At 40.0% G+C, this 15,125-nt stretch overlaps 1 long non-coding RNA gene across 17 annotated transcripts in view; it reads left to right on the top strand.

The window, feature by feature from the left end:
* LOC106730263 overlaps positions 1–15,125 on the top strand; it is a 135,283-nt gene that overhangs the window by 70,463 nt on the left and 49,695 nt on the right. The window contains exon 1 of one of the 17 annotated variants that reach the window (XR_004326211.1): positions 6,668–6,712. The exons of the other annotated variants lie outside the window; for them this stretch is intronic. This is a non-coding gene — a long non-coding RNA (uncharacterized LOC106730263). Of the gene's footprint in view, positions 1–6,667; positions 6,713–15,125 lie in introns of those variants that run through there. 17 annotated transcript variants of the gene reach the window in all.

Raw genomic sequence — 15,125 nt, 5'->3', positions numbered from 1 at the left:
CCGTGTCTCCTCTGAGGAGTCCTATGTCCCACTTCTACTCTAGTCTCAGCAATGAGTCTGTGGTTTTCACCCTGGCAGGGAGGGCCTGATCCATGGAGAGCGGCAGATTCATCCTCCCCTGGGCATACTGCTTATCCAGCCAGAGAGGCAGTCAAATCTCCTGGAGTCCAGTGACCAGCCCCACTGGTTTATGGCCATGCTTCTGTGCCAGAGCAGCAGGCTGAGTGGTCATTTCGCTGAAACTCTTAATTCAACAGGGTGGAGATGGGGAAGAGGTCAGTGATGTCACTGTTTCTTTATGACTTTGTAGAGTCACCCTTTGAAAGCCATTTATTTGTATCTGAAAGAAAAAAAAAAAAAAAGCAACAACCTCCTTACCCCACCCCGACCCTGAGCCTGTGATGTGGGCAGAAAGATGCTAAGCTGTAAAACAGGGGTGAGAAATGCCATACTGCGATGGCAAGGTACACTTTCAAAGAGCCCATAAGGCTTTACTTCATTTTACTCCTCCTGACACTTCCTTTTAAGGTAGGCAGGACAGGTATTATTATTCTCATTTTATAGATGGGAAGACTGAGGCTCAAAGAGGTTAAGGGACTTGCTCAAGGTTCCCAAGGCAAATTGTCTGTCCCCAGTGCTCTTTGGGTCACATGCACACACTATGGTGGTCACCTGCCTTGCACATAGTGTCACCAACCAGCAGAGAACCTTCAGATGGGGCACGCCATCCAAGCCCTGGCACATTTATTACCAGTAGCTGTCATTCCTTATTTTATTACCCCCGAATGCAACTCTTTACAAAAACATCTGAAAATTAACCAGAGTGCCTGGGAGCTGAGTTGGCACCTGAGTGAGAACAGGACATGGAACACCCAGGGGAGGGGCAGGAATGCTTCTAGAGGGAAGGACACAGGTACTGGAAACCAGTAGGTCCAAGGTCATGCCCAGAGATAGCTGATATGGGGAGCAACAGGCAGGGGGTAGCCACCTGCAGGCCAGGCTCAGGTCTGGAAGAGCTGGGGCAGGCAGGTCAGGTCCAAAGCCTGAGTTTTGAGAACCCAGAATTCTGGGGAAGAATTGTTACGGACTCATGTCTGACAACAGTCTAGGGGGGAAAAAATCTAGGCAAGAGACCAAAATTGTAGCTTGACACTAACTAGGGTTGCATAAAGCAGAGGCTGTTCTTAGACTTCCTGTTCAAGACAAAACTAGGTTTCAGTGTTTGGGTTGGTCTGAATCCACGGCAGAAGGCAAGCAGGCCGGTGGACCGCAGTGAGAGAACCAGGAGGTGGATACCAAGGATGTCTCTGACTGATAATTTTTGTAGAGTTATGTTTCCCAAGCTGACATTCTGCAGAACACTGTTTCGTATGATGCTTCTGAGTGTGTCAAGATCGAAAGGTCTGTGCTCAGTAAAGATGGGAATACTGGATCAAATGAAGCGACCCAGGTTCCTTTATTACAGGAATTTTCAGCACCTTTAATATGCAAATAAGTAATGTGAATTTCCAGGGGAAAGCTATTAAAAACAAAGTTTTCTAAACTTTTTTGACCCCCCCCCCCTTTTTTTGGCCTTGGCACACATGTTAACATTTCCTGGAACACTGGGGGAACTTAGTCCAACTTTTGCTCAGCTGGGCCACACTTACAATATTTTCTGCTTCCATACTGAGGTCCTGGCCTTTTCCCTCATCACAAGTGTGCTAGAAGACAGGGCGGTTAGGTTAGAAACCTGAGCCAAGCAGCATTGTGGTTTTAAGGTTAGCCCACCCTTTCACCTCTAATTTGGCATGTCTCCTCCCAGTCTTTTTTTTTTTTTTTTAATGCCCTTTTAAAGCTCGGTCATTGCAGTCTAACATATTTTAAGCTAGTGTTTGGAGTCTTGTACACTGGGGTTGGCAGCCTCTCCCAGTCAATGGACCAAACTATACTGAAATTCAGAATAAAAGATCAACAAAACCCAGGGACCCCAGCCTTTCTCTGCCCCACTACCTGTTCACCCAAACGAGCAGGAACCAGAGGGACAGAGTGGACTAGGGGGCTGTCAGTCCCTGTTGCCCCTTTAGATCAGGTATCGCCTATGTGTGACCACAGCCAGCTGGGCTGGACTGAGCGACACTCCCTGATTTTTCTGTATGGAATCTGCTCCCTTGCTGTTTCTCCCACTCTGGCCTCAGCTTTTCTGTATTGGGAAGTCCTTAATGGTCATTGATCTACAACAATGGTTCTCAAACCTGGACGTTGATCTGGATTACCTGGAGGACTTTCTAAAACACAGATTGCCGGGTCCCACCTCCAGAGTTTCTTACCGAATAGTCCCTGGGATGGGACCTGGGGGTTTGAATTTCTATTAGGTTCCCTTGTGATGCTGATGCTAGTGGTCAGAGGATGATATTTTGAGAACTATTAGTCTGTAATTCCGAAGCCTGTGTATCAGAATCAGCTGAGAAGCTTGGTTACCTGGAGGTCCCTGGAGCTCACCTCAGCCCAACTGAATCGGGATTGCCAGGGGTTGATACCTTGTCTGCCTCTCCCTGGCCTGGCCTCTGATGGTCTGTTTCCCTCTCTCCTGCGCCAAATAGGAATACTGGGATGCTGGCCTCTCCTGTAATGAACTTCCTCAACTGCCCATTGGCACAGAAACCCATTGTATCCAATGTGGCTAGGAAAGCTGACAAGAAGGACTTGTGTTCTCCATTTGATTAGTTTTAAGAAGGTCTCTATGTGTGTATCATCTTTTTTTCACCCTCTCTAAGTAAAAATGCCAAACTTACAGTTTGTTAAATGTTGATCTTCAATAATAATACTATGTCATAAGAATCATAAGCTGCATTCTACATATGAAGTATCTATGGCTCAGAGGGTTAAAGAAATTGGGGAAATAATAGGACTTGGAGTCATTAGTCAGTTATCCAGTGCTGCAGAGAAAGCTCCAGGAGAGTGAGTGTAAACACCCTGATAACACATGGCATCAGGCTACACCTGATTTCAGGTAATTTTTATACAAAGGCATCAGGATAGGTCTCTTAAATTAGAACTTCGGGCATATGAGTCTTTAGAATTGAAACTAGCTGAATAAATACAATGTGGATGTAATTAGATGTGCTAAATAATTTCATTTGTCACATAAAACTTCATTTTATAAATATTCTTCTTTTGAAAATGAGGAAACTAGATTCAGTAAGACCAGATGACTTATCCAGGGTTATGAGGTTAACAATTGGAGGAACAAGAATTTGAAGTTCTTCAAAAATCTGTGCTCTTGAAATTAGAAAGACCAATAATAAGTGTTGGTGAGGATGTAGAAAAAATGGAATCCTTATACACTGCTGATGGGCATGCAAACTGGTACAACCACTTTGGAAAGAAGCTTGGCTGTTCCTCCTGAAGTTAGGTGGATCATTACCATATGAGCCAGCAATCTCACTGCTAGGTATTTATCCAACAGAAATGAAACACACATCTACGCAAAGACTTGGTAGGCTTTTTCACACTAATCCCCACCTAGAAACTAGCAAAATATCCAACGATGGGTGAATGAGATAAGTTGTGGCATGTCCATATAAAGGAATACTACTCTACTCAGCAATGAAAAAGAATACAATGAAAAAGAATAACATGGAGGACTTTTTTTTAATGGAAAAATCGAGATATCAAAGAGCACAGACTCTCTGATTATATTTATATGAAATTCTGGAAAAGGTCAAACAAATCTATAGTGATACATGTGCAAGAGTTAGGGTATAAAACCCTAACTGTTTTACAGTCTCCAGTTTACAGCTGAGAAAATGAGGCTCAGAAAGTTTAAGTAGCTTGTCCAGGGTTACACATCCTGCACGCTACCCTTCTCTCCTTGAGCTCAGGCTGTTCTGCTTGACCTCACTTGTTCTGCTGGCTCCCTCTTCTATTTGGAAAAGTGTCAGCTTACTTTGCTCAGAGTTGAAGCCTGTGTTTACTGCCTCCCTCTGCAAGTAACTCAATACCCTTTAAGGCTGGCATCACTTGACATTTCTGTCCCCTTTCTACATCTTTAATCTCACTTTATTTTTTCTTTTCCTACCTCTACTGTTCTCTCTCCAATCTCCTAATGCTCCTGTTCGCTCCCTTCAAATCCTCTCTCCTTTGCTTCCTTCTATTTTCACTATGTCTACACCCAGATCTTACTGCCGTGGAAGGAGAGCTTTCTGTCAGGGTGTGATTCTCACACAACCATTTTCTTTGATGAGGAAAATTATGTGGCTCTTCTAAGTTTGACAGATTTAAGATGGCAGGATGCCCAGTTAAATTTAAATCTTCGATTAGTGATGAATAATTTTTTTTGGTGTAAGTATATCCCAAATATTGCATAGGACGTACTTACACTAAAACATTATTGGTTGCTTATCTGAAATCCAAATTTAACTGAGTGTCCTGTGTGTTATGTGGCAACTCTAGCCACTCTTGATGTGCCATCATTTTATTAAGAAAGGACAGGTTTTTGAAAGAGCCTCCAAAGATGCAGCCTCCCTGGGAAGCAAAATAAGACTGGCCTTTCAGGGTTTCTCCACCTGGATGTCTACCACCCGTGTTCATCTTGTTTGTCTCCCTCCCAAAGCATCTACTGTGGCCTCCCTTGCTCCCTGCCCTGTCCTTCACCTCCTTAGCCCTGAACGCCTTGCCTGTCTGATTAACCCACTCACTGTTGTCCTTGCCATGTTGAGTATGCATGTTCTCTAGTTTTTCCCTTGATGCCTGTTCTCAACGCCAATCTGCCTTTGCTCTGGGTAGATATCCTATCCAATCTGGCCAGGCTCGTGACTCTACATGCCAGGGTCAAAGCCACAGTACTTTCAAGACATCAGTGCATCCCATCCCAGACTCTATCTGAGGTTACAACAAAACACTAACTGGGAGCCTTCACTCTTCCACCCATCTCTATCAGTTACATGTGAGTTACACGAGTAGACTCAAATTCACTGCCAGGTTTGAAACTGGGCAGGTCTCTGGTTTCACTAGGCTGTTTTCAAGTGGTTGCTGGATAAGAGGACTTAGAAATATATTCTCAGTTGACAAAGGGCAAAAAGGGCCTACATTCAGTTTATGTCAATAAAATTTGGGTGATTATTCTAGGAAAGAAAGGAAATCTTATATTAAGCTACCAGGTGAGATATTTTGTAATTCTTTCTATTCCTGTTGAAATTTTGCAGACACAAAACACACGCAAACCACTTGATCTATGGAAAACTAAGTGAGAAGCTGTCTGTGGGAGCTGTAGGTTGGTTTACAGTTATAGTATTTTTTAAAATTTATTTTTTCAGACGTATTGAGGTATAATTGACAAAAAAATTGTAAAATATTTAAAGTGTATAATGTGATGATTTGATATACATGTGCTTTTTGAAGATTGCCCCCATCACATTAACACATCCACCAATTCACATACTCACCTTTTTTCATGTGTGAGAACGTTTAAGTTCTATTCTCTTAGCATATTTCAATTATACAGTACAGTCTCATCATCTGTAATCACCATCCTACACATTAGATCATCAGCCTTTCTTCATTTTAAAGCTGGAAGTTTGTACCCTTTTAGCAGCTTCTCCTGATTTCCCCTACCTGCAGACCCTGGCAACCACTTTTCTACTGTTTCTTATAGTTTGACCTTAAAATTTTTTGGGTTTTTTTCCCCCCTAGATTCTTTATATGTGATACTATGCAATATTTTCTTTCTCTGTCTGGATTATTTCACTTAGCATAATGCCCTCCGGTTTTGTCCACGATGTCACAAATGACAGGATTTTCTTCCTTTTTTAAGACTGAGTAATATTCTAGTGTGCATATGTATATATGCCACATTTTCTTGATCTATTCATTATCAATAAGCACTTAGGTTGTTTCCATACCTTGGCTATTGTGAGTAATGTTGCAATGAACACAAGAACATGAATATCTCTTCGAGATAATGGTTTTATTTCCTTTGACTGTATACCCAGAAGTGGGATTGCTGGATCATATGGTAGTTCTATTTCTAATTTCTTTTTTTGTCTATCTCAAGCAAGTTGTTTTATTTAAAAATTTTTGCCTTTTAAAAAAATTCTTATTTTTTATTGAAGTGTAGTCAATTTACAATATTAGTTTCATGTGTATAGGAAAGAGATTCAGTTTTACATATACATACGTATATATATATATTTTTTCAGATTCTTTTCCATTGCAGCTTATTACAAGAAATTGAATATAGTTCCCTGTGCTATACATTAGGTCCCTGTTGTTTATCCATTCTACATAGAGTAATGTGTATCTATTAATCCCAAACTCCTAATCCATCGCTCCCCTTCCCTTTCCCCCCTGGTCACCACAGTTTGTTTTCTATGTCCGTAAGTCTGTTTCTGGTTTGTAAATAAAATATGTATTTTTTAAAATTTAGATTCCACATATAAGTGACATCATATGATGTTTGTCTTTCTCTGTATGACTTCACTTAATATGATAATCTCTAAGTCCATCAATGCTGCAGCAAATGGCATCATTTCATTCTTTTTTAAGGCCAAGTAGTATTCTGTTGTATATATATATATACATCTTATCTGTTCATATGTTAGTGGACATTTATGTTGTTCCCATGTCTTGGCTTCTGTAAATAGTACTGCTATGAACATTGGAGTGCATGTGTCTTTTCAAATTATACTTTCCTCTGGATATATGCCCAGGAGTGGGATCGCTGGATCATATAGTAAGTCTATTTTTAGTTTTTTAAGGAACCGCCATACTGTTTTCCACAGTGGCTCTACAAGTTTACATTCCCACCAACAGTGTACAGGGTTCCCTTTTTCCCACATTCCAGCCAGCACTTGCTATCTGTTGTCTTTTTGATAACAGCCATCCTAACAGGTATGAAGTGATAGCTTGTTGTGTTTTTTTGATTTCTGTTTTCCTGATGATTAGTGATGTTGAACACCTTTTCATGTGCCTGTTGGCCATTTGTATGCTTTCTTTGGAGAAATGGCTAGTCAGATTCTTTGCCCACTTCTACATTAGGTTATTTGAGGTTTTTTGTTTTGTTTTTGCTATTGAGTTGTTTGAGTTCCTTGAATATTTTTGATATTAACCTCTTATCGATACATGGTTTGCAAGTATTTTTTCCATTCCATAGGTTGCCTTTTCCTTTTGTTGATAGTTTCCTTTTTGTGTAGGAGCTTTTTAGCTTGATTTAATCCCACTTGTTTGCTTTTGCTTTCATTGCCTTTGTTTTTGGTGTCAAATCAAAAAAAATCATTGCTAAGACCAGAGTCAGAGAATTTACCCTCTGTTTTCTTCTAGGAGTTTTGTGGTTTCAGGTCTTATGTTCAAGTCTTTCATCCATTTTGAGGTTTTTTTTTTTTTCATTCTTTTGCATGTGGCTATCCAATTTTCCCAACACCATTTTTAAAAAGAGACTATTTTCCCCCATTGTACATTCTTGCTCCTTTGTTGTAAATTAATAGACCATATACACATGGGTTTATTTCTGGGCTCTATGTTTTGTTTCATTGATTTATGTGTCTGTTTTTATGCCAATACCACACTGTTTTGGTTACTCTAGCTTTGTAATATAGTTTGAAGTCAGAAAGTGTGTGCCTACAGTTTTGCTCTTGTTTCTCAATATTGCTTTGGCAATTTAGAGTATTTTGTGGTTCCATACAAATTTTAGGATTTTTTTTTCAATTTTTGTGAAAAATGCCACTGAATTTTGATAGGGATTGAAATGAATCTTAAGATTGCTTTGGATAGTAGGACATTTTAACAATATTAATTCTTCAAATCTATGGCATGGAATATCTTTTTATTTGTGTCTTTAATTTCTTTCATCAGTATCTTATGATTTTCAGTGTACAGATCTTTTACTCCCTTGATTAAATTCTTTCCTAAGTATTTCCTTTTTGATGCTATTGTAAATAAAATTTTTCTTAATTTCTCTTTCTGATAGTTCATTGTTGGCATATAGAAATGCAACTAATTTTTTAACATTGATTTTGTACTCTGCAACTGTATTGAATTTATTTATAAATTCTAACAGGGTTTTGATGGAGTCTTTAGGGTTTTGTACATAAAATATCATCATTTGCAAAAAGAGAAACTTACTTCTTCCTTTCCAATATGGAGGCTTTTTGTTTCTTTTTCTTGTCCAATTGTCTTGTCTAGGACTTCTAGTACTATGTTGAATAAAAGTAGTGAGAGTGGACATCTTTGTCTTGTTCCTTATCTTAGAGGAAAAGCTTTTAGCTTTTCACCATTGAGTCTGATGTTAGCTGTGGGCTTGTCATATATGGCATTTATTATTTTGATGTATGTTCCATCTATACAGAGTTTGAGAGTTTTTAATCATAAAATGTTGATTAATTTTGTCAAATACTTTCTTGGCATCTATTGAGATGTCATACATACGATTTTTATCCCTCATTTTATTAATGTGGTGTGTCATATTGATTTTGTGGTTGTTGAACTGTCCTTGAATCCTAGAATAAACTCTACATGATTGTGGTGCATGTACCTTTAAATGTATTGTTGAATTCAGTTTGCTAATATTTGGTTGAGGATTTTTGCATCCATGTTCATCAGGGATATTGGCCTGAAGGTTTTCTTATAGTGTCCTTGTCTGGCTTTGGTATCAGAGTATTGCTGGCCTCATAAAATAAGTTTGGAAGTGTCCCCTCTTCTATTTTTGGAAGTGTTTCAAAAAGATTGGTATTAGTTCTTCTTTAGATGTTTGGTAGAATTTTTTTGTTGGAAGGTTTTGGATTGCTAATTCAAATCTCCTCTGAATTAGTAACCAGTCTGTTCAGATTTTCTATTACCTCATGATTTAGCATTGGTAGGTTTTATGTTTCTAGAAATTTATCAGTTTCTTCTAGATTGTCTAATTTGTTGGTGTATAATTGTTCATAGTAGTCTCTTACAGTCCTTTATATTTCTGTGGTATGGCTACATCAATTTAGGAGGGCAAAGCATGGGATTTATCCTGGGCCCTGGTCCAGAGGTAAAGATGGGATTAATCAGTCCATCAGTACAACACCACTGTCCTGTGAAAACAGCAGTAAAAAACTGTTCGCTCAGAGAACAGTTTTTAAGGAAGCATATACAAAGCAATTAGCAAACAAGCCAATATCATATGCAGTATAATTAAGCTGTTCATGTGCAGCCAAGGTAATAAGCAAATTCAGAGGCTGGAAAGGGAGCAGTGATCTTGGCAGGGAGAAGTTAGAGAAGGAGTCAAGGGGAAAGTGCTACCTGAAGTTGCATCTGGATGGCGAAAAATGTTGGGTTCCAGGGGATAAAGGATACACTCCCTTTTTTCTTTCAGAAGCCCATCCTCAGTGTGAGAGCCACTTAGAAGGAGGCCAGGGTAGGCACAGCTTTGCCCTTGTCCCTGCTTGGGCTCCCCCTAGGTTTCTTGATGGGGCCTGGGGAGGGACATGGTGTAGCACTTCTCTCTGTGGTGGCTGCTCTTCCAGCCCAGTGAGGGGAAGTTTTTCAGGGGGCCCTGCCTTTCAGTGCCTCAGCACAGATAACAAAGAAAACAAAGGCGGTGCCCACTAGATGGGGGCTCAGGGTAAACTACACTTAGAGCTCAGTAAAGGAATGCCCTTGGGCATGATATTGAATCAAAATCACACTTGGTTCCCAGGGACAGCTGTGCAGCCCACCCAGCCTTCTTTGTAGATGCCACAGCACATTACACCATTTACTTGGCCTGGGGCAGAGTGTGTGATTTAGGGTAGAGCCAGAGAAAGATGCAGTGTGATTTAGTGGAAAGAGCACACTTTTTCAAAAAAATCTACTCTATTGAGGTATAACATATATAATGCACACATTTTCAGTGCACAATTTGAGTTTGACATAGGTAACCCCATCACAATCAAGACATAAAATAGCCCCATTACCCAGAATTCCCTCCCTCATGCCCTTTTGCACCCAATGCCCCTGCGCCAGCCCAGGGAGTCCACTCACCTGCTTCCTGTCATTGTAGATCTGTTTTACCTTTTCTGGAATTTCATATAAATGGAATCACAGATTGTGTACTCTCAGATACTTGGCTTCATGTTTTTGAGATCCATCCGTGTCGTGAGGATCGGTAGTTCATTTTGTTTCACTGCTGAGCAGTGTCCTGTAGTACGGACACACTGCAATTTGTTGGTCCCATTCACCTGCTGTCAGACAGTTTGGCAGTTTCCAGTGTTGGACTCTTATGAGCAAAACTGCTGCCATCGTTTTTGTACAACACATTGTGTGGGTGCATGTGTCTTTCCTTTGGAAAAATAATGGGAATATATTACTGGGTCATGTGATAAGGTACATTTAACCTTAGGAAAAGCGGTCAAACTGTTTTCCAAGGTGGTTGTATGATTTTGCACACCCATCAGCTGTGTGTGGAGATTCCTGTTCTTCCACACCCTCCCCAGCACTTCTTGTGATTTGTCTTTTTAATTTCAAGAGCCCAGGTTTTGAAGTCAGACATATTTCAAATTCTAGTTCTGTTCCTTGCTAACCCATAGTGGTGGATGAGTTATCTGAGCTCATGGAGTCCAGCTTCCAGTCTCATTTAAAAAATGAGAATAATACTACCTTCTTTCTGAGGTTGCCGTGAGGATATATAATGTTAAAAAGTAAAGCACTTGGCCTTGATCACATGATTTATGTAGAACTTGGGAACTAGGTACAGGAGAAGGGATAGAAGTCTGGGAGAAGGGAAGAGTAAGACACTTTAATAGCAATAGGCTTAATGTTGAAAAAAGGAATGAACACAGAATTTCAAGTTTGAACCTAAGAGTAGTTTAGGGAACCATCAGGAATGTGAAGATAGAAATATAATAACTTGCTGACACATTCTGTCTCAGAGACCAACCACACAGTTATTTCCTAAAACCAATAATGTACTTGTTCTCAATTTTTAATGTGTACTGGAATCATTTGGGGTGGAGGTGAGACAGTGGGGTGATGGATTAACACAGGAGAAAAATTTAGCTGGAGAGTTTGTTGAAATACAAATTGCTGTCTGTATGCATCCCTGGAAATTCGGATTCTGAAGAGCTGGGGTGGGGCCCAGTAATCTGCATTTTTACAAGCTCTCCAGGTGATTCTGATGTCAGTGGAACTTGGACTATATCTAAGTATCTTCTCAAGAAAGGTGGGGAAGGTATCTAATCATGCCACGCCTCTACTTAAAACAAATCCTTCCCTTCTACCTATGAGATACTGTCAAATGCACCCTGGACGAACCTTAGCATGTCTTCCAAGTTTCTTCACGATTTCCTAGGCTCAAGTATAAAGGAGGGTAACACTAGGAGACACTGTTTCTCAAGGAAGAAAAAAAAGTCTCCCTTCCTCTGTTAAGAAAACACTGCACAATGTTAATGTGAGGAGGGTACATCTCAGGTCCTTAACCAATTTCACTACCTGTTTCTTCTGATCAGCTCTGAATATTTCCATATTCCCCAAACATTTTGCCATTTATCCTGTAACTCTGTGCAAGGGCTTTTTCTTCCTCCCACTGAAACCCTACCCATCTTTCATAACTTGCTCAAAGTTTCCATTACTTCTAGTCTGAAATCTTCTTGAATTTTTCTTCATTCTATCTCATGAGGGTCCTCGTAGGCACCTTTTACTCCAGCATTCACTACATTTGTTGACTTGTCTGTTTCTCTGTCTAGCTCAGTGGTTCTTAATTGTTAACATCCACTCCTCAGGACAGATAACTCAACCCCACTCCCCAGAGGACACTCCATGCCCATGCCTCGTTGAACAGGAGTCCAGAGGCCAGCTTTAACTTCAGACCACTCTCCTGCATGTAGGAAAGCACGCTGAGTTGCAAGAGTGTTAGAATGATGGGTTGTAGTGATAACTGTGCTTCTTTGATCAGTTGCTCCCTGGAATACAATTCATTTCCACTGACTCATCCCCAAAGAGAATTTATGTAGGAAGACCCCTTAGGATGTGGAAGAAAATATTAAATTTTCTACTTATTTGCATTTTTAACCTAAAAAATAAGGAAGAAGCTGGCCTTTGTAATACAGAATTTGTAGGTTGACCCTGGCATTCTCATGCAAGTGTCACAGGTCACGTACTGGGTGAGTGGTTTCCTGGGGGTGACAATGTGAACCCAGCACTGAGAGACTGAAAGTGGCTTCTTGCTCAGTTGTCTACTTGCAGTGGGCTGTTACGATGGTCCTCCCAGGTCACAGAGTTAGAAAGGAGTAGAACCAGAGCTGAAATCTGTCTGACAACAAGCTGTCAGACAAATTAAAGCAACAAGAAAAATGGCAGAGCTGACAGCCCTGACAGTAAGGGCTTTTCAAAGCCACATTGTCAAAGGAAAACAATCATGATCTAAGTGGACCTGACAAGAAGACAAAACAAGATAAACCCCCCCCCCAAACATTGATTTTGAAATTATCAAGAAGTCTATATTGAGTATGGATTTATATGCACCCCTCCCTAGTAATAATAAACCCCTCCCTAAGTGCATTATGGTACAGTCAGAATTAAGCTAATGAAATGAAGCCAAATGGATTAGCAAGACATTTAAAAACTGAGCATTTGGTAACATGTCAGCAAACCACTCCACTTTTTAAAAGCAATGTTTAAAATCATAGCATTCTGAATTCAACACTTCACAAAATTCACCAAACTTACTGATAAATGTTTAGAGGTATATTTTCCCCCTTTATAAAGTTTTCTTACTAGCAAAGAGCCACATGCCATAGTGACTAAAATAAAACAAGGGAAACCACACAGTGCAGAAAGAATAGCTACAAGCTTGTCTGTGCCCACTGTTGGAGGATGCATAGAAAACATTGCCAAGTGTTAGAACAAATTACAAAGTGTTGGGCATTTGGATAAAATATAATTTAAAAAACCAGTATCTCTTAGCCTATGGTGTATGTTGGATGGCTTCAGTTATGAACTGTACATACGGTTGCTCTGTATGTTTGTGTACCATTAAAAAAAAATGAAGTGTACCAGTGAAGATATATTCTCAACAGCAAATTACTACTTTAATAAAAACAATGCTTTGGAAAAACCCTGAAAGTGTCTTCCACTAATAGAGCTACTGCTTTGACTAGAATAAAAAGATTCCTGGGTAAGAGAGCCGTCAACACAGAACCGTCAATGAAATTCTTTCATTGTATCATTTATTGACAAGCTATTGATTGGCAAAGCCAAAAGTGTCTAAATGAGATAGGGTATCATCAGTTTGGTAATCCTTACGAGCCAGGTTTCTAAGTATAATAGAATCCTTACAATGTTTTGTAATGAGATGCGGAGTCACCATGACAATATTTTGGCAATGTGCTTGTAAGAGCCGTCAAGCTTGAAGATGAATTATGCATTTTTAAAATCAATAGACAACTGTTTCAAACTTGCTGACCTTTTCTGTGATGCCAACTGGTTGTCGGTAATATGTCACCTAGCAAATATTAAAAAGAAAAAAAAACCCCAAAAGAAAAAAGAAACCCAAAACTAATTTCCTGGAAAAGGGGAGGAAGTAATTGCTTTTTGAAAGTAAGTTGTAGAGTGTGGTGAGTGAAGGTGCCCTTTAAAAACAAAGGTGGGGTTGGGAGTTGATTTTGAAAACAGATGTTTGGAATTGTTAGACTGTTCTGTGATTCTGCAGTTGACAAAGGTGAGCATCCTCCATAGACTCTCATATCTGTGTACATTTTTTAAAAATCAGGAAGAAAACTTTTTTAACCTGGTTTGAAATTTCCAAAACAACTTCATCAGTGGGGTGTGAACCCATTTGTGAAAAAATGGGACACCTTCCAATTAGTTCCCTAAAAAATAAAAAAAAGATTGACATCAGGGAGAAGGGGATTTCCCTAGTGACATTTAGCAGAAATCTTTGTGCAGTTGAATGAGAATAGTGATTTAGTTAACACAGCTGACAAGGTACATCTTCTGTTTGGAACAGTGCATCTTTGTGAGGAATCTTTTTTTCCAGCCACGACCACCTTTGCAAGCAAGTTTAAAAAGAAAATTAACCTAATACCAGATCTTGGAATAGTCATTATCAGAAAGCTCTAAGTCAAGATTTTGAAAATAGTGAAACATATTCAATCAGAATGCGCTCCTCCTCCCAAATACTACTATTTTAGCAAGAGCAAAACCTTTATTTCATGTTTATCTTCTTCTCTACAAATTTCTGTTTTTGTGAATGTTTTGTGGTTACTATATTAGTACAGTAATGGGTATATATAATTTATTAAAAAAATTTCTATATTGTGGTACATATGCTGACATTTTTTGCAAGTGCGTAATCCAAAAAGTGTGGCAATCCCTGTGGCAGACTAAAACCCTTGGAGATGACCCATGCCTTCCTCACCAATGTTTACTCATGGCCCACACAGGACACGTGATAATAAGCCTTAGTTCCACAGGCTGCCTGGTGGAATGAATGAATGAAGACACCTACCGGTAAAAATGTTTCTGTCATAGGAACAACATAAATAATCACCTCAGGGGGAAAGTGCCTGAGTACATAAATAAGCATTTGGCAGAGGAACAAAAGCCATCAAATATGAAAACTAAGGCTCATCCTATGAATAATACCAACAGGAGCTCATTTTATTAAGTGTTCACTCCATGCCAGGTGTGTTCTGTGCCTAACACTCAGGGCCGCCCCGAATTTTCACATTTTATTTTATGAGATCCTGTTTTCACCTGTACCTGTGCTGCCTTCTAGAAAGACGGCTGCCCTGGGAACAATTCTGGAAACTGTTTTCTTGTCTCCTCATGGGACTTCAGACCCAAAGAGATTCCAGTCGTGTGCCCTGCTGTGTAAAGTGAGTTACAGAAATAGAAGTGAAAAAGAAAGGTGGAAATGGAGCCTCCATATATAATGAGATTATCATCGATCTGCCGGTCACAGGAGCTATGTATGCTCTGAACTATTTTTTCCAGCAAGTGGAAAAAAACCAAGCTGCTCTGTAGGCCTCCCTGTGGGTAGGGCCTCCTCAGCTCTTCCCCAGGGCCCAGCACTTCCTCTCCAGGGGGTTGACACCCCTTAGCCGCCGCCTCCTTTACTCTCCCCACAGACAGGGGGCAGGGGTGCAGGGAGGGCCTGTCACGCTGGCTTTGTAGAGCACAGAGCACTAGATGCTTTAACGCAG

The sequence above is a fragment of the Camelus ferus genome, chromosome 15 (assembly GCF_009834535.1).
Source record: "Camelus ferus isolate YT-003-E chromosome 15, BCGSAC_Cfer_1.0, whole genome shotgun sequence".
NCBI lineage: Eukaryota > Metazoa > Chordata > Mammalia > Artiodactyla > Camelidae > Camelus > Camelus ferus.
The sequence above is the reverse complement of the archived record's forward strand: the minus strand, read 5'-3'. Positions and strand labels throughout refer to the sequence as shown.